This window comes from Chiloscyllium plagiosum, chromosome 26, assembly GCF_004010195.1.
Source record: "Chiloscyllium plagiosum isolate BGI_BamShark_2017 chromosome 26, ASM401019v2, whole genome shotgun sequence".
Classification (NCBI taxonomy): domain Eukaryota; kingdom Metazoa; phylum Chordata; class Chondrichthyes; order Orectolobiformes; family Hemiscylliidae; genus Chiloscyllium; species Chiloscyllium plagiosum.
Window position 1 is genome coordinate 8,266,994 of NC_057735.1, and position 20,691 is coordinate 8,287,684.

General features: G+C 41.6%; 1 protein-coding gene across 1 annotated transcript in view; it reads left to right on the forward strand.

Moving 5' to 3' along the window:
• Window positions 1-20,691, forward strand: part of LOC122563062 (transcription factor SOX-13-like) — a 180,029-nt gene that overhangs the window by 33,378 nt on the left and 125,960 nt on the right. The window contains exon 2 of the mRNA XM_043716425.1: window positions 17,545-17,655. The gene's annotated coding sequence lies outside the window, so the exon portion shown is untranslated. The remainder of the gene's footprint in view (window positions 1-17,544; window positions 17,656-20,691) is intronic.

The window sequence follows — 20,691 nt, forward strand, 5'->3', positions numbered from 1 at the left end:
TTACAGCTGGGCAAAAAGACAATGTGAAGATGGGCTGACTCTTCACTGAGTGTCAGTAAGGGTACTTCTCGATAAAAGAAATGGATCTTTCTTTCTGATAAGATTGTTCCATCCATGCTTGTGTAACACAGTTTGTGTTTTACATTTGCTCATGCGATGAGAGGAATCACTGTCTCGGCCAGCATTTGTTGCCCATCCCTAATTACCCAGAGGGCAGTTAAAAGTCAACCACATTGCTGAGGGGTTGGTGTTACTTGTAGACCAAACCAAGTAAGGGTGGCAAATTTCCTCCCCTAAAGGACACTAGTGAACCAGCTGAGGTTTTATAACAATCAGCAATGGTTACATGGACCCATTAGGCCAGATTTTATTCCAGGTTTTTATGAAGCTCATGTCCTGCCCTCTACCATGGTGGGATTTGAGTCTAACATCACTGGAGCATTGGCATAAGGTTCTGCATTGCTATGCCACCATCTCCTCAAAACAAACCATTTTTATGTTCTTACTTTAAAAGTGTATTGGCATCCTCTTGAGAATAGTTCATGGCAAAGAGGAAAGAAAATGAAACTTGACAATCGAGCTGAGTTTCACTCTGGGATCTGACTTGTCCAGCATTTGATAAGTAGCGATCATTACACTAAATTCCTGCTGTGTTCTCTGGGCTGCATTACCTACAGCCATTGGAGATTTTGAGTAGTGCCTTGCAATTTGAAGAATTAGCACATGAATTTGCCTTTTGGATTTTGGTTTTAGTTTTTAGCATCAACACTGTTTGCCTGCCTTATTGTAGCATCTATCTGAATGCATAGTACAACAACTACTCTGCCCAGGACCGTAAGAAACTAGAGAGCTGTAAACACAGCCCAGTCCATCACACAAGCCAACCTACCATCCGTGGACTCCAACAGTACTTTTCATTGCCTCGGAAGGGCAGCCAACATCAGCCTCCCACCCCGGTTATAATCACTTCCAACCTCTTCCATTGGGGAGAAGATACAAAAGCTCAAACACACAAACCAATAGATTCAAGGACAGCTTCTTCCCTGCCGTTTTTAGACTTCGGAATGCACCTCTCAAATTTCAAATTTAATGTTGACCTCGCTCTTTGTGCACCTCCACTGCAGCCATAACATTGTAGTCCTCGCTCTGTTCTGTTACTCTTAAGCACTTTGTATGGTATGAACTGCCTGTACTGCATGCAAAACAAAACTTTTCACTGTACCTAGGTACATGTGACAATAATAAATCAAGTCAAAGCCCCTGGTTCTGAGAGTTCCTAACCTACACCAAGAATCTAAGAATACAATCTAATGTAAGTACTTCAGAGCCTCACAAGAGGAGTGTTGCACTGTTGAGGTATTTCTATTCAAATGTTAACCCAAAGCCTATTTGCTTCGATGTACAAATAAGTTTCCATGGTAAAGTCTTCTGTCCTTCACCATTAATCCTTCAACTAGAATTTCCAGAACCATATTAGCTGACCACTTATCTCCTTTCACATTGCCGATCTTGCCTTGATGGTGACTCAACCTCCAAAGTGGCCGTGAATGTTCTTCAGAGCATCTCGAGGAAATGGAAGATGATTACGTAAATACCAATCTGAATGTGATCAATATGCCCCAACTCTTGAGCTTCTTTGTTCAGTCTGGTTGCTGCACATCTGCTTCCAGTATTTGCAAAGTGCTTTTCGCAATTAGCAATAATGGTGGAAGTAAAATCGATCCATTTGCCTGAATTGACTAACGGGCAACACAAAAGGCAGCAGGCTATTTTCATCCATGTTGAAGCCAATGTAATAAAAGTAATTACTTTCCATGAGTGTAAAGCATTAGCTGCTTTGAATACTATAAGAGTGGAGATAATTGGAGTTTTGTTGTGAGGTGGTGTTGTAATGCATTGGAAAGAGTCTATGTCTTGAACCAGAAGCCCAGGGTTTGAGTCCCGCTGCAGGATTTGATAGCCAAGGAAGGTAAGTTCATTAAATGGCCAAACTGTTTGTTTGAATATCAACCTTTTATGTTCTTTTGGCACCTGGCAATACCATGAGGTGAGAGCGGGAGATCAATTTGACGGAAAGCAAGTTGGAATAAATACATGCTGGAGAAACTCGACAGGGGCTTTTGCGGCATCTGTGCAGAGAGAAACAGCTAATGTTTAGTGTTTTCTTTGGACTGAGGAGTTCTATTGGACTCGCAATATTGACTCTGTTTCTGTCTTTGCAGATGCTGCCAGATCTGCTGAGTTTCCCCAGTGTGTTTGGCTTTTGTTTCAGATTTACAGCATCTGCAGCACTTTGCTTTAATTGGAAGAAAGGTTGGACCCAATATTTCCGCAATCCATAGCTCCAGACTGAAGCCTGCATCTAAAGGTGCATGTTATCAGAGTAACTCCAACTCCGAGTGAACACGCCACCACCACTTTTGCCCCGGAAAGGAATTGTGATGAACGTTAAAAGATAGAACTTTTAGCAATCTTTTTATTGTCTTTCTGTCACCTTCAGTGAAGTGTTAAATTATATTTTCATCAAGAAATGTGCTGAGAAGAACAGAAGGTTAGTTAAGCTGAAAACAAGTATTGGGGAGTTTCTTATGAGAATCACGAGAGGCATGGGTAGGGTAAATAGACAAGGTATTTTCCCTGGGGTGGTGGAGTCTAGAAATAGAGGACATTATGACTAAATGGTTGAGTAGGTTGGGCCTGTACCCATCAGAATGTAGAAGAATGCAAAGAAACCTTATTAATAAAGACAAGATTCTTAGGGGACCTGAGAGGGTAGATATGGAAGAGTTGTTTCTCCTTTTATGGGGAGGGTCGAGAAGCAGAGGGCATAATCTCAACATGAGGGGTCACACATTTAAACACCAAGAAAAGGACGAATTTCATATCTTGCAGTCATGATTTGGAGATGCCGGTGTTGGACTGGGGTGTCCACCTGATGAAGGAGCGGCGCTCCGAAAGCTAGTGCTTCCAATTAAGCCTGTTGGACTATAACCCAATGTTGTGTGATTTTTAACTTTGTACATATCTTGCAGGGCAGTGAATCTGTGGAATTCTTCACCGCAGAGGGCTATTGAGTCTGGGTCATTACGTATATTCAAGATTGAAACAGACAGATTTTTAGTCAATAAGGAGATCAAGGACTATAGGGACAAAAGGCAAGAAAGTGGAAGTTGAGGATTATCAGATCACCCATGATCCATTGAATGACAGCGCAGACTCAATGGACTACATGGCCTACTTTTGTTCTTTATCTCATGGTCTTTGTCATGGCTGATCATGACAGAAGAAAGTGAAAAGTAATGCTGAACTGTTCACCACTTTTTCCTTGTGTGCAAGTTATCTGCAGTCTCTAACCTTCCGAATTTCCAGTTTTTCCTTCTCTTAACTTTATGGAGATATTAACTTGAACCCTCTTGAACTGCATAACAACACAAATGTGTGATTCTCAATGCTGAGGAGAAACAACCCTTCCACAAAAACACTGACTGGGACTGCCATAGTGTTAAGGGTTTAGATGGAGAGGAATTTGTTAACTCTGCATAAAAAAGTTTTCTGATTCAGTATCTGGATGTATCTACTAGAGAAGTTGCAAAACTTGACCTACTCTTGGGAAATAAGGCAGGGCAGGTGACTGAGGTATCAGTGGGGGAACATTTTGGGGCCAGCAACCATAATTCTATTTGTTTTAAAATAGTGATGGAAGAGGATAGACAGGATTCAAAAGTTGAAGTTCTAAATTAGAGGAAGGTCAATTTTGATGGTATTAGGCAAGAACTTTCAAAAGTTGATTGGGTGCAAACATTCGCAGGTAAAGGGAAGGCTGAAAAATGGGAAGCCTTCAGAAATGAGATAACGAGAGGCCAGAGAAAGTATCTTCCTGTCAGGGTGAAAGGAAAGGCCGGTGGGTATAGGGAATGCTGGATGACTAAAGAAATTGAGGTTTTGGTTAAAAAAAGAAAGAAGCATATGTAAGGTATAGACAGGATAGATCGAGCGAATCTTTAAGTATAAAGGCAGAAGTATACTCAAGAGACAAATCAGGACAGCAAAAAGAAGACATGTGATAGCTTTGGCAAATAAGGTTAAGGAGAATCCCAAGGGTTTTTACAAACACATTAAGAACAAAAGGGTAACTAGGGAGAGAATAGCACCCCTCAAAGATCAGCAAGGCAGTCTCTGTGTGGAGTTGCAGGAGATGGGGGAGATACAAGTATTTTGCATCAGTGTTTACTGTGGAGAAGGACATGAAAGATATAGAATGTGGGGAAATAGATGGTGACATCTTGAAAAATGTCCATAGAATCCCTACAGTGTGGAAACAGGCCCTTTTGCCCAACAAGTCCAGACCAACCCTCCAAAGAGTAACCCAACCAGACCCATTTCCCTACCCTATTACTCTACATTAACCCCTGACTAATGCATCTAACCTCACACATCCCTGAACACTATGGGCAATTTAGCATGGCCAAATCACCTAACCTGCACATCTTTGAATTGTGGGAGGAAACCAGAGCACCCGGAGGAAACCCACACAGACATTGGGTGAATGTGCAAACTCCATACAGATAGTTGTCTGAGGCTGGCATCAAACCAGGGTCACTGGCACTGTGAGGCAGCAGTGCTAACCACTGAGTCACTGTGCCCCCCATACTACAGAGAAGTGGGGTGCGGAGGGTGGGGTATTGTATGTCTTGAAACGCATAAATCCCCAGGACCTGTTCAGGACCTAGAACTCTGTGGGAAGCTAGGGAAGTGATTGCTGGGCACTTGCTGAGATACTTGTTACTTCGGTAGTCACAGGTGAGGTGCTGGAAGACTGGAGGTTAGTAAGAAAGGTGGTAAGGACAAGCCAGGGAACTATAGACCAGTGAGCCTGACATTGGTGGTGGGCAAGTTATTGGAGATAATCATGAGGGACAGGATGTACATGTATTCGGAAAGTATTGGACTGATTAGGGATAGTCAACATGGCTTTGTGGGTCGGAAATCATGTCTCATGAACTTGATTGAGGTTTTTGAAGAAGTAACAATGAGGATTGATGAGGGCAGATTGGTGAATATGATTTATATGGACTTCAGTAAGATGTTTGACAAGGTTCCTCATGGTGACCAGTTAGCAGGGTTAGATCATATGGAATACAGGGAGAGCTAGCCATTTGGATACAGAACAGGCTCAAAGGTAGGAGACAGAGGGTGGTGGTGGAGGGTTGCTTTTCAGACTGGAGGCTTCTGACCAATGGTGTGCCACAAGGATTGGTGCTGGGACCAATACTTTTCGTAATTTATATAAATGATTTGGAATGTGCACATCAGAGGTATAGTCAGTAAGTTTGCAGATGACACCAAAATTGGAGGTGTAGTGGACAGCGAAGAGGGTTACCTCAGATTACAACAGGATCTTGACCAGATGTGTCAATGGGCTGAGGGTTGGCAGACGGAGTTTAATTTAGATAAATGTGAGGTGCTGCATTTTGGAAAGGCAAATCAGGGCAGGACTCATAAACTTAATGGATTAGTGGTGCTGGAAGAACACAGCAGTTCATGCAGCATCCAAGGAGCTTCGAAATCTCCTTGGATGCTGCCTGAACTGCTGTGCTCTTCCAGCACCACTAATCCAGAATCTGGTTTCCAGCATCCCCTCAGGATGTTTCAGTTTCCTCCCACAGTCCAAAGATGTGCAGGTTGGATGGATTGGCCACACTAAATTTCCCACTGTGTCCAGTGATGTGCAGGCTAGGTGGGTTACCTGTGGGAAATGCAGGGTTACAGGAGAGGATGGGAGGGTTGGTGTGGACTCAATGAGCTGAATAGTCTGCTTCCAGATTGTGTAGGGATTCTATGACGTATAAGTGATGAGCTGGCTCCTTCCAGGTCCTGTGAGATTGCACTGCTCAAAGTGAGCAAACATACCTTTACTTGTTCTTTATACATTTGTAGCAGAATTCTTTCTCATTTGAATCAGGATTCCCCAACCCTGCTCCTAAGTACATTGCCTTGTTTACAAGACGTTCAAGATTCCTGACCTTTCAGGTTGACCCCTACGGCACCTGCTGAGAGTTCCCGAGCCCAGGGCACGATGAAGAATTGTGGAAAATTTCAGCGGCGCTTGAAAGGGGAAATCCTAGGCTCCGACAAACTTTGTGTACAATACGTCGAATACAATTCAGTTTTATCGCTGCATCTGCACAGGAAAAGCTGGTTTTAAAGTGAATGCTTGCTTATCACTGGGCAGAGATTAAAAGCTTCCAATCTTCAACTCAGTGCAACACACTAACTGAAATTGTATGGCAATCTGAGAGCTAACTTTGTATTGTACAAAGTTAACTCTTCTACGAACCTTTCCAATGCCAATTGGTTATGAAATCTTGCAAATTCTGTAGTTGCTTATTATGCCTGGATCTTTGATGAGACTCTCCAAGTTATTATGGTTCCAGACTGAGAGCTTGGTCTCCTTTATTCATTTGCTCCCCTCAGTTTATCACTGCAAAGTTCATTTGAAAATGATCTGTATCTTTTAGATGTTTTTCACCTGGACCAAGTGAGTTTACGTTTTAAAAGAAAATGATTTAATCAAGTTCTCTTGAGCTATCAAAAGAGTGAGTTTATTAGTTACTAATCATAAGTTGAAATAATAGTGACGCTCACGCACACGTACACGCTCATGCTCACGCGCACACACACAGAGTAAGAATGATTAAAATTAAAAGATCTATAGATCAGTGTCTTCAGGTCATTCATGAAGAGTAGATAGCATAACAGTTGAACGGTCGATTTTGGAATCCTTGGTTGGTAGTACTTGAAGCAAGGCATTCCTCCTTGTCCTGTTTCCTTCTGATTGGTTTGCTAGCTAGTTGGCTACTAACACTCAACGAGAAAATGCTTTTACCTGCAATGCAGGTGCGACTAGTGGTTATTCAACTGTTACCTTCTCAGCACAATATGCTTGAACCCAGGCTAATTACAAGAGCTTCAGTTCACTAATACTCCTTCTTCCATGAGTGCACAGATCACCCATGATCTACTCAACTCTGTGTGCTCCATGTCCTTTTGACACTATTTGTTAACAAAATGCCATCTCAATCTTAAGACCACCCTTAAGCCTTTGCATCACCCTGTCCTTCAATTTGAACAATATCTTAAATGAAAAACGTTTAATTGTTAACCTCCATTGGTTCTGGTATTTTAACCCAGCGGTCCTGTGGCTTCCTGTTGTGTGAGATCTATCCACAGTTCCACTACAGCAGTAAGGCTTGGTGCTCCGAAACTTGTTTGTCCTGTGACGCTGATGCAATGAAACTAAATTGATATGAAGCCTAACTATGAGAGGTATGTTCATAAGGAAGATATATAACAGATTGTGCTTCCTTGATAAATGAAATGTCAAATTCTTTATGGTGCGACTGGATTCCACTTTTTAAAATTCATTTAATGACAAGTCACTACCCACTACTGTGTCTATTTAATTGGTTGGCGTGGGTTTTACACTACTGTTTGGGGAAATGTGGGGCTGGATAAGCAACCTTTTGCCTCCTTTTGTTGAGAATGAGATCGGATTGTGTTTTGTACGTCAGTGAATTTCCTCCTCTCTAGAAATAAAATTGATGGCTTGAGTGTAATGTGAAGATGCTTGTGAGAACAGGAAGTGTTGTCACAGGAATTTGGCATAGAATTTGATTTCTGAGGAACTTAGTATTCTGACTGTGTGTTTTGAGGTTACCCGAGACAGACTTCAGTAAATAATGGTCTGACCTTCCCATTGTCCATTGCTGATGCTGCAGATGCTCCCAGCACTGAGGCTGAGAGGTGTCTATTGTGACACTGCCAATCGATTCTCTTGCTTTCCTTTCTGTGTTGATTTGTAGTTTAGTGAGAGGAGATTGTTCAGCAGGATTATACAATAATTGAGTGAAATCCAGGCAAAATGGTTGTCCGGGTCACTGGTGTGAAATGTTAATTAAACAAGGGATGAGTCTGCCAGTGCAAATGGTGGTTAATACTGTGTAGAGTGCAGGTTTGTTTGAACATGGGGCATTTGCATGTTTGGAAGAGGCAAAGTCAACTCTCCCAACTGATATCAATCTTTGACTCAAATTGGCGTCATCGCCAGGCTTTTGGGTATTTTGTGATTTATTTCTGTATGTTGGGAGAGGTACTGGATATCCTTTTTGGATGGAGTTGCAGTCGTGACAAATATTTTGGGTAATATCGCACTTTCTTTAAAGCTGGATTCTCATTGTCAGTAAACCTTCCATGATCATTTCTCCTCAAACCCAGTCTCTCCATCATTTAATTAACCAAATAAAAGCAGATGATTGACATACATTAATTGGGACTTTTCATGACATGCTGTAAACATGTCCTGATGACACTTCATTGCAATAGGAAAACCATGGGCTAAAAACACCACATTCGGCTAAACTGTTCACACATAGAGTAAGTGGAGTTGCACCACAGCAACTGACCAAACCTCCCCTTCCAAACCCGTGACCTCCTCCAACACCTAGAGGGCAGCAAAGGTACACCATCAGCTACAATCACCTCTCCAAGTGGTGCAGTATCCTGACCTGAAAGTAGATTGCCATTCCCTCAGTGTCACTGGTGTCAGAATTCTGGAACTTTCTTCCTCACAACACTGTGGGTGAGCAGCAGAAGGTCACTCACCATCTTCTCAAGAGGGAGTTAGAGTTGGATACTAAATGCTTGCCTAGCCTGTGATGCCCACACCCTATGAATTAATAAAGAGATTCAGCTCTGTTCTGAAATGTGCTGCACCAATGCATGACTTTTTAAACATCAAAACCCTTGTGCCAGCAGTGTATTTTTACAAATGAACTCATAGGATCCCTACAACATGGAAGCAGGTCATTTTGCCCATTGAGTCCATACTGACCCTCTGAAGAGCATCCCACCCAGTCCCTAACCCTTACCCCCTGCATTTTCCATGGCTAATCCACCTAGCCTGCATATCCCTGGACACTACGGGCAATTTAAAGTGGCCAATCCATCTAACCTGCACATTTTTTGGTCCATGGGAGGAAACCGGAGCGCCTGGAGGAAACCCACGCAGATACCAGGAGAATGTGCAAACTTCACACAGACAGTTGCCCAGGGTTCGGATTGAATCCAGGTCCCTAACGCTCATTCCAACCCAACTTATTTTGATACGACTGCCTTTGGATTTTTATAAAGATCATTCATGCGACATGTCTGTCAGAGACAAGGCTCAGGTTTTCTTGCCCATTGTAACCACCTTTTACAGAAAGACTCCCATTCCCCTTGGAGAGCAGTTAGGATGAAGCACATTATGGATTTGGAGTACAGACCAAATAAGAACAATAGCTTTCCTTACCCACAGAAGTGAATGGGACAACTCAGTAATCAAAAACTCACGGTGACTGTCATGAATGTCTTTGCCCTGCTATGACTGAGGGTTGTATGTTGCTCCAGTCCCACTACTATTTGGGATCACAGCACAAAGTAGAAATGCAAATAAGTGCTGGGGAAACTTGACAGGTCTGGCAGCATCTGTGATGAGAGAAAGAGTTAAAGTATTCAGTATGAGCATATCAAATAAAACCATTTTTTTTCAGGTTACTGAGGGGGCCAAATAAAACCTATCTATGTACGGTTTTAAATGAAAGGATCCATAAAACAGCTTTCTTAATAAATATAATTATTAGCTTATTATCAAAACAAATGAAGATGCAATAGGATTTTGGCTTATGCAGTCAGTAATACAGAAATATAAATATAAATGCTTAATCATCTAAATATCCCCAAAGTGTGGACGTACACACACACATATAGACACACACGTTCACACACACACAGACACTCTCCCACAATACAAGTGATGGATTATCCCTCAATGCAAAAGGAAAGAGACATGAGAAATAAGAGGAATAGGTCATTCAGACTTTCAGGGTTGTCATTCCATTCTATAAAGTCCTTGACTGATCTACACCTGGTCTCAATTCCTGTTTTGTGCCAGCACCTCATAGCCTGCAACTCATTTGACTATTTCAAACATCTCTCCCCCAGCTCCTCTTCAAATACTTCCAGTGATCTAGCCTCTACAACTCTTTGGGGTAGAAAATTCTCAGACATACACTCCCCTCTGGGAGAAGAAATTCCTTCTCACTTCCATGTTAAATGAATGTCTGTTTATTTTGTAACTATGTTCCCTCGTTTAAGATTCTTCACTAATAGAAATATAATCTCAAGATTTAGCCTGTCAAACTCCCAAAGTATCTTGTATTTTTCAATAAGATCACTCCTCATTCTTCTAAACTCTAATAATAAAGGCCCAACCTGTTTAGCTCTTCTCGATGAATTGCGTCTTTTATCCCAGGAATGGAGCTAGTCAATCTCTTGGACAGCCTTCAATGTCTGTATATCCTTTTGAAAAAACAGAGACCAAAACTGTACATCGTATTCATGCCTGTAGCCTCTGAACACTCTGCATAATTGGAACAAGACTTTGCTCTTTTTAAATTCCCACTCCTTAGTAAAAATCTCACTTTTCTTTTTAAATTACTTGCTGCATCTGCAAGCTAACTTTTTTGTTTTATGCACAAGGACATTCTGCCTTCTCTCTGCTGCCCTTTTGTTTTTAATAGCCTGCCTTTTGATTCTTCCTACCAAAACACATGATCTCTCACTTTCCTGCACTAACCTCCATTTGCCAAACTTTTGTCCATCGACTCAACCTGTCTATCTCCCCTTGCAGATTCCTTGTGAGTTCATTGCAACATTCACTCCCACCTGTTTTGCTTCACCAGCAAATATGGATGCATTGCAATCTGCCACTTCCTCCAAGTCATTAACAAAGATGGTGAGCAACTGAGGCCTTACAACTGATCCTTGTGGCACTCCATTAGTTACATCGTTCCAACCTGGAAAAAATCAATTAATGCTGACTCTTGGTCTTCTATGTGTTAGCGAATCCTCAGTCCACTCTAATACAATACCCTCAAAATTGTGAGCTCCTTTCATGTGCAATAGCCTTCTCTGTGACATCTTATCCAATTCCTTCTGGAAATCCAAATACACTGAAAGTGTTCCCCTTTTATCTCTTCTGCTTATCGCATCTTAAATGAATTCTAGCAGATTTTTCGAACATATTTCCCTTTCACAAAACAGTGTTGATTGTGTTTAATTGTACTAAATTTTTCTAAATGTCTTTTGATAATGGACTCTAGCATCCTCCCGACAATGGATGTTACGCTATCTTGCTTTTGGTTTTTCGGCTTTCTGACTGCCTCCCTCCTTAAACAGGGAATCACATTAGCGGTTTTCCAATCCACTGGAACCGTCCTGAAATATTTATACTCAGGTCTCTGCGGTCAATTCTTTTAAAACCTTTTGGATGTCTGCTATCGCATTCTGGTGACTTGTCTGCTTTTCAGTCCTACTAGTTTATCAAATACTTTGTCCTTTGTACTACAGATTATTACAAGACTCTCCACCCATTAGCATCTTTGGGTTATTTATCACATCCTCTGCAGTAAAGACTGTTGCGAAGTAATAGTTTAAATCATCTGTAGTTTCCCTGTCCTTCATTATCTATCCTCCGATGTATCCTCTAAGGGCCCTCACTCACTCTAGCTGTTCTTTTTATATACCTGTAGAAACTCTTGTGATTTGTTTTCATATTTCTTGCCGTTGTGAGTTCCTATTCCCTTTCCTCCCTCTTTATTAGCTTTTTAGTGTCCACTGTTGTTGCATCAAAACAAAAATTCCAAACCGCTGGTCCTACCACTAGTTTTCACTGCTTAGTTTGCATTAGTCTTTAATTGGTTATTCTCCTTAACAACGTTTTGTTAACTATGGGTGTTTCACCCTTCTTGGTGAGCCCTTTTTGACTAGAATACATTTTTGCTGAACATTTTGAAAGATCTGCTAAAATGGCTGCTGCTGGTCATCCACTGATGTTCCCCTTTGTCTATTTTCCCAGCCCACTTTAGACAGCTCTTTCTTCCTACTTCTGGAATTACCTCTGTTTAAGTTGAGGACACTGGTTTTGAAACCCAAATTGCTGTCCCTGAAATTGAATCTTGACTTCTACCATATTGTAATCTGAAACCCGAGGAAGGCCTGTGATCTCCTATGAATGCTCCTTCATTACACGTTACTAAATCTGAAGTGTCTTTTTTCCAGGTAGGTTGTGCTCTAGGATGAGAAACTGAGGACTGCAGATGCTGGAGACCAGAGTCGACACTAGTGTACTGGAAAAGCACAGCAAGTCAGGCAGCGTCTGAAGAGCAGGAGAATCGACGTTTCGGGCAAAAGCCCTTCATCAGAAATGATGAAGCCCTTCCTGATGAAGGGCTTATGCCCGAAATGTCGATTCTTCTTCTCCTCGGATGCTGCCTGACCGGCTGTGCTCTTCCAGTGTCACACTCTCATAGAGTCATAGAGATGGACAGCATGGAAACATACCCTTTGGTCCAACCTGTCCAGGCCGACCAGATATCCCAACCCAATCTAGTCCCATCTGCCAGCACCCAGCCCATATCCCTCCAAACCCTTCATATTCATATAACCATCTAAATGTCTCTTCAATGTTGCAATTTTACCAGCATCCATCACATCCTCTGGGAGCTCATTCCATACATGTACCACCCCCTGCGTGTAAAAGTTGCCCCTTAGGTCTCTTTTATGTTGTAATTGTATCAGCCTCCACCATTTCCTGTGGCAACCCATTCCACACACGTATCACCCTCTGCATGAAAATGCTGCCCCTTAGGTCTCTTTTATATCTTTCCCCTCTCACCCTAAACCTATGCCCTCTAGTTCTGGACTCTCCAATCCCAGGGAAAAGACTTTGTCTATTTATCCTATCCATGCCCCTCATAATTTTGTAAACCTCTATAAGGTCACCCCTCAGCCTCCAACGCTCCAGGGAAAACAGCCCCAGCTTGTTTAGCCTCTCCCGATAGCTCAAATCTTCCAACCCTGGCAATATCCTTGTAAATCTTTTCTGAACCCTTTCAAGTTTCACAACATCTTTTCGATAGGAAGGAGACCTGAATTGCATGCAATATTCCAACTCCCAACTCCTGTAATCAATACGCAGACCTATAAAGGAAAGCATATCAAACACCTTCTTCAGTATCCTATCTACCTGTGACTCCACTTTCAAGTAGCTATGAACCTGCACTCCAAGATCTCTTTGTTCAGCAACACTCCCAAGGACCTTACCATTAAGTGTATAAGTCCTGCTAAGATTTGTTTTCCCAAAATGCAGCACCTCGCATTTATCTGAATTAAACTCCATCTGCCACTTCTCAGCCTATTGGCCCATCTGGTCCAGATCCTGTTGTAATCTGAGGTAACCCTCTTCGCTGTCTACTACACCTCCAATTTTGGTTTCATCTGCAAACTTACTAACTGTACCTCTTATGCTCGCACCAAAATCATTTATGTAAAAGACAAAAAATAGAGGACCCAGCACTGATCCTTGTGGCACTCCACTGGTCACAGGCCTCCAGTCTGAAAAACAACCCTCCACCACCACCCTCTGTCTTCTACCTTTGAGCCAGTTCTGTATCCAAATGGCTAGTTCTCCCTTTATTCTATGAGATCAAACCTTGCTAATCAGTCTCCCATGGGGAACCTTGTCGAACGCCTTACTGAAGTCCATCTCGATCACATCTACTGCTCTGTCCTCATCAATCTTCTTTGTTACTTCTTCAAAAAACTCAATCAAGTTTGTGAGACATGATTTCCCACGCACAAAGCCATGTTGACTATCCCTAATCAGTCCTTGCCTTTCCAAATACATGTACATCCTGTCCCTCAGGATTCCCTCCAACAACTTGCCCACCACTGAGGTCAGGCTCATCGGTTATAGTTCCCTGGCTTGTCTTTACCACCCTTCTTAAAACAGTGGCAACACGCTTGCCAATCTCCAGTCTTCTGGCACCTCACCTGTGACTATCGATGATACAAATATCTCAGCAAGAGGCCCAGCAATCACTTCTCTAGCTTCCCACAGAGTTCTCAGGTACACCTGATGGAGTCCTGGGGATTTATCCACCTTTAACCGTTTCAAGACATCCAGCACTTCCTCCTCTGTAATCTAGTCCTTTTGCAAGATGTCACCATCTATTTCCCTACAGTCTATATCTTCCATATCCTTTTCCACAGTAAATACTGATGCAAAATATTCATTTAGTATCTCCCCCATTTTCAGTGGCTCCACAGAAAGGCCGCCTTGCTGATCTTTGAGGGGCCCTGTTCTCTCCTTAGTTACCCTTTTGTCCTTAATATATTTGTAAAAACTCTTTGGATTCTCCTTAATTCTATTTGCCAATGCTATCTCATGTCCTCTTTTTGCCCTCCTGATTTCCCTCTTAAGTATACTCCTACTTCCTTTATACTCTTCTAAGTATTCACTCCATCTATCCTGTCTATACTTGACATATGCTTCCTTCTTTTTCTTAACCAAACCCTCAATTTCTTTAGTCATCCAGCATTCCCTACACCTACCAGCCTTCCCTTTCACCCTGATAGGAATATACTTTCTCTGGATTCTCGTTATCTCATTTCTGAAGGCTTCCCATTTTCCAGCCGTCCCTTTACCTGCGAACATCTGCCTCCAATCAGCTTTCGAAAGTTCTTGCCTAATACCGTCAAAATTGGCTTTCTCCAATTTAGAACTTCAACTTTTAGATCTGGTCTATCCTTTTCCATCACAATTTTAAAACAAATAGAATTATGGTCGCTGGCCCCAAAGTGTTCCCCCACTGACACCTCAGTCACCTGCCCTGCCTTATTTTCCAAGAGTAGGTCAAGTTTTGCACCTTCTCTAGTAGGTACATCCACATACTGAATCAGAAAATTGTCTTGTACGCACTTAAGAAATTCCTCTCCATCTAAACCTTTAACACTATGGCAGTCCCAGTCGATGTTTGGAAAGTTAAAATCCCCGACCATAACTACCCCATTATTCTTCCAGATAGCTGAGATCTCCTTACAAGTTTGTTTCTCATACAGCTTTAAGAAATAATCGCTGATACACTTGTCCATCTGGGCAGTTGGGTCAATATGCAGATTAAAACCATTCATGACAATTGTCATGTCCTGCTTACATTGTGCTACCTTGAGGCAACTCTTCATGTGCCCATTAAAGATTCCCACTCATGACTTTTTACTCTTGCTATGCCTCCTTTCCATCAAAACTCTTTGCTCATCACAATCTCCAATCCTCCCATATTAATACTCACTGTCACACTGATGCTATCCATTATTAGCAACATTGACTCACTTTCTTTTCCCCTTTTTATTTTGCCTGTTCTTCCAGAATGTTGAATACCCCTGAATATTGAGTGCCCAGTCTTGGTCACCCTGAAACCATATCTCTGTAATAGCTATCAAGTTACATTAATTTATTTTTAATTCAGCCATCAATTCATTTATCTTGATATAAATGCTGCATGCACAACTTTTATCTTTGACTTGTTGCTACCGTTATTAATTCTGGTTTTAAATGTTACCCCTTCCTGTCACACTTTCCTTATCATTCACACCTTTATTACCCTGCACCTCTGCTGTCACATTTTTAAAAATTGGTTTATAGTTTGCATTCAGTTGAATCCCTGTCCCACAACTAATTAAAGTCCTATCTACCATCCTGAGATGTTCAATTCACCAGGATTCTGGTCTAGTATGATGCAAAAGAACAGCTCTTTCATATCCCAGTACTGGGATGGTGCCAGTGCATCATGAATCCAAATCCATTTCTCTTGTACCAGTCTTTGAGCCATGAACTTACCACTGTAATCTTATTCAGTGTATACCAATTTGCACGTATCTCTGATAGTAATCTTAAAATTATTAACTTTATTGCTCTGCTTTTTAATTTAGCCTGAGTGTCTATAATCCCTTGAGAACTTCTTTCCTAGTCTCAGGCGACTGTCTGTGTGGAGTTTGTACATTGTCCTCCTGTCCCTGTGGGTTTCCTCATGGTGGTCCGGTTTCCTCCCACAATCCAAAGATATGCAGGTTAGGTCAATTGGCCATGCTAAATTGCCCATAGTGTTCAGGGATGTGTGGTTTAGGTGCATCATACTGGGGGAAATGTAGAGGAATAGGGTAGAAGAATGGGTCTGGGTGGGTTACTCTTTGGAGGGTCGGTGTGGACTTGTTGGGCTAAAGGGCCTGATCCACACAGAAGGGATTCTATAGTCCCACCTATGTTATTGTATCAGTGTGGATTATGTTAACTGGAACTTTCACCTCCCACTTAAAGTTCTCCTCGAGCCCAGAAGAGATGTCCTTAACCTTGGTACCATGTAGCTAACACAGCCTTTGAGATTATTTTTGCTGCAGAGAACAGTGCCTATTCCCTTAAATATACTGTTCCTTATTGCTACCATATTCCTCTTTTCTCCCCCTGTTGAATATGGCTGTGTACAATGGAGCTTTAGTCAGTTTGCTCATCCTCCCTGCAACATTTGCTACAGATGTGGACAACATGGATCACACCAGTGTCTAGGAGCTCCCACATACTACAGCTGTAACACATCACCTACCCTACCATCCCAATTCTATTTAATTAATTAAAGTTGGACATTAAAAGTTTTAAGTGCACTTCCTAACTATACTCCAGCCATAATGAAGTCTCACCCTGACTTAAGCCTTTGACCAACCAAAAGAATAAAGCATACGATGTGGTAGCATACATTATTAAGTCACTAGTCATGTTATCTCTGGACAATCTGCAGACACAGCTTGCTCAGGAAGTACAAGCGTCTCTTTCAGAAGAGCAAATCAGTTTCAACTTGAAGTCAACATGTGTGTTTTCTTTTCGGAAATAGATGAGCATACCAACATAAGAACTTGGAGCAGGAGTAGGCCATCTGGTCCATTGAGCCTGCTCCGCCATTCGATAAGATCATGGCTGATCTTTTTGTGGCTGCAGCTCCACTTACCAACCTTCATACCTTAACCCTTAATTCCTTCATTGTTCAAGAAAATATCTAAATTTCCAATTTGCTGGAACTGCCCCAGAGTCCAGCGAATTTTGTAAAATTACCACAAGTGCATTTATTACTTCTCCCGTCATCACTTTTAGCACCCTGGGATGCATTCCATCAGAGCCAGGAGGCTTGTCTCATCCAAGATAATGGAGCTAAAGATAGATCAGCTGGGTAGTCATTCTTTGCAGGCTTGTCCCTTTAATCAAAGACCAGGTAAAACCAGCTCCTCTCCAAGCCCCAAAATGCTCAAACAGCCCCAAAAAGGGTCTATAGCAAGGCAGACTGTTAACACTAGTTTTGATTAGAGTGGTCCTGAAAAGGCACAGCAGGTCAGGCAGCGTCTGAGGAGCAGGAAAATCAATGTTTCGGGCAAAAGCCCTTCATCAGGAAGTTTCCTGATGAAGGGCTTTTGCCCGAAACGTCGATTTCCCTGCTCTTCGGATGCTGCCTGACCTGCTGTGCTTTTCCAGCACCACTCTAATCTAAACACTGTTAACACTAGTTTGAAAAATACCTTGCTCATGTCCATAATGACCTTTTCAAATCACTTCTTTTGCAGGAACCACTCCAGGTATTTCCACAAAACTTGAAGGACTGTAGAAAACTTGAGCTGGAAATAAAATCCATTATTATTCCATAGTCCATCGAAACTCAAGTCCTCCAAGAAATAGTAAGTGTCTTCCAATTTTTTTTAAAAATTGCTAACTGAATGCTGTGGTGGGATTTGAATCTCTGCCTCTCATTAATTAGTCTAGGTTATTGTATAATGAGTCCAGTTAAATAATCACTATCCTACCAGTATCAGTGTTCTGGATCCAGCTGGAATTTGGCCATATGTGCATCTTCTAGGTCTACGTGGGATTGAATCAAGAACAATACAGGCCCTTCGGCCAACATGTCTGTGCCAACCGTGATGCCATTCTGAATTGATCCCATTTACCATGGTCCATCTCTCTCTATTCCCTACCTGTTCATGATTATGTCTAAATGCTTCTTAAATATTGCTTTCATATCTGTTTTTACCACCTCCCCTGGCAGTGTATTCCAGGCACTTACCACCCTCTGTGTAAAAAAAAACTTGCCTTGCACACTCCTTAAATCTTTCCCCCTCTCACCTTAAACCTTATGCCCCAGTATTTGACATTTGAACCCTGGTGGAAAAATACTCTTAACTATCTGTCTTATCCATTTTTAATAACTTCTATCGGGTCACTCCTCTGTCTCTGATGTTCTAGCAAAAACAATCCAAGTTTGTCCAACCTCTCTTTATAGCAAATACACTCCAATCCAGGTAGCATCCTGGTAAACAAATAAAAACCCAAACAATTATAGATGCTGGAAAACAAAAATTGCTGGAGAAGTGAGCAGATCTGGTGCATCTGTGGAGAGACAGCAGAGTTAACGTTTCAGCTCTAGTTTAGTGACCCTTCTTCAGATTTGGAGTTTTCCCAGCAATTTCCGTTTTTGGAATGTCCTGTTAAATTTCTTTTGCACTCTCTCTCTACAATGTCTCCACATCCTTCCTATAGTGCGGTGACCAGAACTGCGCACAGTACTCCAAAAGTGACCTCACTGAAGTTGTACATAGCTGCAACATGACTTGTCAACTTTTGTAAGTAGGCATGCCATAAAAATCCTTTGCCACCCTGTGGACCTGTGTTTCACCTTTCAGAAAGCTATCCGCCAGCACTCCAGAATCCCTCGGTAAATCAATGCTCCTAAGGGTCCTGCCATTTACTGTGTACTTACCCCTTGCATTTTACTTCCAAATGCGTCACCTTGTACTTGGCCAGATTAAACTCCATTTGCCATTTCTCTGCCCGACTATCGAACTGATCTATATCCTTTATGTGCATAACTTCTGAACTGCGTTGTTAATAATTTTGTCTCAAGGACAAGTGATTTAAACCTGGAGGTGAGCAAGGATGGCTAGAATTTTAGGAACTCTCATTTGGCCATCATGGTCTTCAACAAACTGAAGTGTGACCTCAGCTACTTGTCCGATGTTTTAGTCGGTAAAAAGACTTTGGGGTATATTGTGGTTCATGACTTGAGTGTCCATAACGTGCCCTTTACAGTCAGTTCTTTTATAATGCAATGGTTGTGTTCTTGTGCAATCCCGCATTGTAGAAAAGTTGCGCTTTAGAAACATCACTTAGTGTTGTAATCATGTTACAGCCAACACACGTTTTAAATTTTCTTGCTTTACAAACAGTGTCCCCAATTCGTCAATCGCATTACAGCGAATTTGCATTGCCTAAATGCGTGTTATAACAGAATGACCTGTATATATTTCAGAATGCAAGTTACTCGGGTCGTTTGTTTTTCAGTAATCTCTTTTGTGGGTGCATCTATTTATATGGGTTTTAAGATTATTATAGGGGAAGTAGGACAGACACGTTTCCATTGCTGTTCAAGTGCATCCTATCTTGTATTGTAATTTAAACATTTTTTTTAATTTTAAAAATTTTATTTGTGCATCTTACATTGAAGCATCTTAACCTTTCCTCAGTTTATGGTTCTTCTGAAGAGTAGGTGGCATGTTGTAATGTCACTAGACTAGTTAACTGGAACCCCCAGGCTAACATAAGAACTAGGAGGAGGAGTAGGCCATCCAGCCCTTGAGCCTGCTCCGCCACTCAATAAGATCATAAGCTAGTCTTTTCGCAGACTCCGCTCCACTTACCCACATTTTCACCATATCATTCTGGGGACACGACAGATGATAGAATTTTAGTTGAATCAAAAAACAATGAAGTCTGGAATTAAGAGCTTGCCTAATGGTGACCATGTACCTCCTGTTGATGGTTGTAAAAACCCATGTGGTTCACTGATGTCCCTTTAGAGAAGGAAATCTGTCCTTACCTGGTCTGGCCGACATGTAATTCCAGACCCAAAACAAAGTGGCTGACTCATAACTGCTCTCTGGGCAACTGGAGATAAAAAATATATTGTTTTTTGTAACAGCACCCCACATCACATGTAGGCTTGAAACAAAAATTTCCACAATGATCAGAAGTCTCTGTCCCTTTTGTGACAAACCCATCATTAATTTTTTTTCATCAGATTTGTCTTGAGGTTTCTTCTCTAAACCCTAGCTCCTACCAGCTATGATAACAAAGTTGCTGCCTTTTGAGATTTGGGCTTTGATAAGACTTGTTTATGTTAAGAACACTTCTTGGTAAGTGTTCACCCAGAGATACATTTCCAACTATAGAGATGCGTAAGGCAGTACGGTGCATGTGGACAGATTATTCTGTCAGGTAATTCTGTTTTCTAAGCAGTATTTTCTTTTACAGTATTGCTGTTGTTTGTGTTCCTCTGAACTTTTGCCTCATTCTTCTTCAGCTTTTGTATATATGCATCCTTCCTGTAGTTGGTATCTTAATCCTATTGCAATCACAATGTTTTGCTCAAAGTTCTCACAAAGGAGACAAGAATGGATTATTGTGTTGGCTTTTTAACTGAGACAAGATTTTGTTATGGAAAAAGGCGTAGGATTGGGGGAGAGTAAAATCAGTCCTGGAAAATAGTGGCAATTTTCATGAAGATCTGATGTGATTAAGTCAATGCTTTGTTCCAAAGATGCACCTTTTGATATCCTGCTGTTCACTGTGATTCTATACATGTTGCACAGTTTTGTTTGTTGACAACCTGTTTAATAAATTGCTACTTATTCACTGAAAATTGCAACACCTTCCATTGG